Source organism: Cicer arietinum, chromosome 2, assembly GCF_000331145.2.
Source record: "Cicer arietinum cultivar CDC Frontier isolate Library 1 chromosome 2, Cicar.CDCFrontier_v2.0, whole genome shotgun sequence".
Classification (NCBI taxonomy): domain Eukaryota; kingdom Viridiplantae; phylum Streptophyta; class Magnoliopsida; order Fabales; family Fabaceae; genus Cicer; species Cicer arietinum.
The window spans coordinates 26,736,235-26,738,724 of record NC_021161.2 but is presented as its reverse complement, the minus strand read 5'-3'; the positions used below and the strand labels follow the sequence as shown (position 1 = coordinate 26,738,724).

The 2,490-nt window shown below is 34.7% G+C and overlaps 1 long non-coding RNA gene across 1 annotated transcript; it reads right to left on the bottom strand.

Annotated features, from left to right (window-relative positions):
* Positions 1-251: 251 nt before the first annotated feature.
* Positions 252-2,235, bottom strand: LOC113784130 (uncharacterized). Its single transcript, XR_003470150.2, has 3 exons — positions 1,912-2,235; positions 1,700-1,798; positions 252-498 (listed from the first exon to the last, which is right to left on the bottom strand). It is a non-coding gene; the product is annotated as an uncharacterized lncRNA (long non-coding RNA).
* Between the last annotated feature and the right edge of the window lie 255 nt (positions 2,236-2,490).

Genomic DNA, 2,490 nt, shown 5'->3' with positions numbered 1-2,490 from the left:
AATTATATAAAGAAATTCCATAAGTGTCAAATATATGCTTATAATATCCACACCCTAACAATGCCCCTAAACACCCTTACAATGCCCTGGTCATTCTCAACAAACTTTATGACATCCTAAACCCCAAAATGTACATCACTTTTGTGACATCCTAAACCCCAAAATAACATTTATAATAATATATACTAAATTATTTGAAGAAACTTGCAGCAGATAAAGAAAATTTGTTAAAGAGAATAAAAACTTTTGTAACTAATTTAGGATATCACGTTTCACTAAATACACATGTAACAATTCAACTTTGTTCCTCAATTAAAATAGTACAATATCAATGAACTTCATTTAATTCCCAAGACTTACTCGTACTAAGTTTTCATATAAAAAGTCATTTGTAATAACATAAGTAAAATACACATTACAACTCTTAATTCCCGGTATCACCTATCAGAGCGGAGTTTCTCCCAAACATGAACTTCGAGACTCATTAACCTGTAATAACTGTGATTTTGCAAATGCAGGGCCAAGCAAGTCAAACACAAACAACGAAGAAGGTGAGTTTTGAAATCATGTTAATAGTATAATATAAATAAGAGGAACACGCAATTAATCATCAATAAACCATATCATTACACAACCATTCTTCAAGGAAAAACATCTCATTATATAGTCAAAATCAAAGAAAATCAATACACTTCACAGTAACATCAAATCATCGCATAATTTATTATCACACATAATACATATTAATCACAACAAAACAATCACAAGAAAATGCAATGTTATGCATGAGCTTAGACTCTATTTCACAATGTGGTTCCATTCTAACTATGAAGTACTTGGTTAGAAGGCTTGATACTATGCCACCATCCCAATGGACGGACAATTCAAATTGACTCTGTCCTCATAGATCTCCTCAACTCAACCTGAGACACATATACGTGACAATCGAGGTAAACGTGTGTTGCGTGGTAGCTCTCGACATTTGGAGTGCTACCTCCAAGTAACCTAGGAATTCCCCACCCGAATACCTCCAAGGTCTAACAATCTTGCCTTAAGGCTCGACAGCAGACCGCCACGATCAGGCTCATCAGTTGTACTTCCTCAGAATCACTAGGCTTGTTAGGCCCTACCTATATGATGACAAAATAATCTTCACTTCGCAAATTCTCAATATTTATTTTCTCCCCTCGTTGGCTTAGACTACTCCATTAAGGGCGTCAACTTTAGGAATCATCATTATTTCATCAATCATCACTATCTCATCACAATTTTATAACATCATTAATCATACATAATCATAATATAAACTCATCACAATTTTATAATATCACTATCATCAATCAAAAATCATCATTATCATCACGTAAACATATATCATACCATGCATCCATCTTTTATTATCACATTAATTCGTCTAATCAAACATATGCACATAATTTCATTCGACATCCAACATCACAATAATGTCAAATATCAACTACCACACAATTATCAAGAATTAAATCAATCAACACATTATAAACATTTCTAATTTCACATTTTAATCTCACAATTCTCATATTTCACATTAATCAATTTAGCTCTCAAAGGGCTATTGTCGTACGTAGCAAGCCCTAGATGAATCGTTGGGAAAAACGGTTTTTCCGTTCATCTCACAATATATTATATTCATGAATTCAAACGCTCTCTCACCCCTTACCTTATTTCGACGCTTTATCAAACCCAGAAGTCAATGAGAGTTTTCAACGGCAACTGCAGATTGACAACGTAAAGCACGAATCCAAAGATCGACACGAGACTGAAAAATTATGTGGAGCATAAAAATAAATATTAAATAATTAATAATAATTTTTGTGAGCAAAAATGGAGTCAAAACGACGAGAAGAAAACAGCAGAAAATGTTTCACCGACTCGTCGGAGTACCGGAAGGGTCCGACGTCAACTTCACCGAAAATGCAAATGAGTAGTGTTTCTTGAAGGTTTCGACGAGATGAATTCAAAAACGATGTCAGTTTTTCGAGACGACAAACATGGTGACCGGAATCGGCCAAAAACAGCTCGCCCACGGAATATTGCGGAGCTGTTTCTGAAAAAACGGAGCAACGATTGATAAAATTGATGCCAAAAATGGATTCAGTGGCCGATTTTGTGTGGGATAGAGGTTGAGATCGTTTGAAATGGCAAGGAATTGGTGGGAGGAAATTTGAGAGAAAGAGGTTTTCTTGCTTGTGTTTCAGCGTGTGTTCAGCGTGTTCTTTGGCAAATTTTATTTTTAAATGTAGATGGAAGGGTGCGAATAGCAAGGACTCAAAACTGGAGTGTATAAAGTAAACAGTCCAAACGAAACAATAGTAGAAGCAAACAACAGCGAGGGGTGCAGAAAGTGGTCCATCACAAACTTTATTTTATTTTATTTTTAAAGTATCCCAAACAAGTTAATTACTTGTTCTATTCATCCATAATTAAAATATTACTCTCTAAAATTTTCAC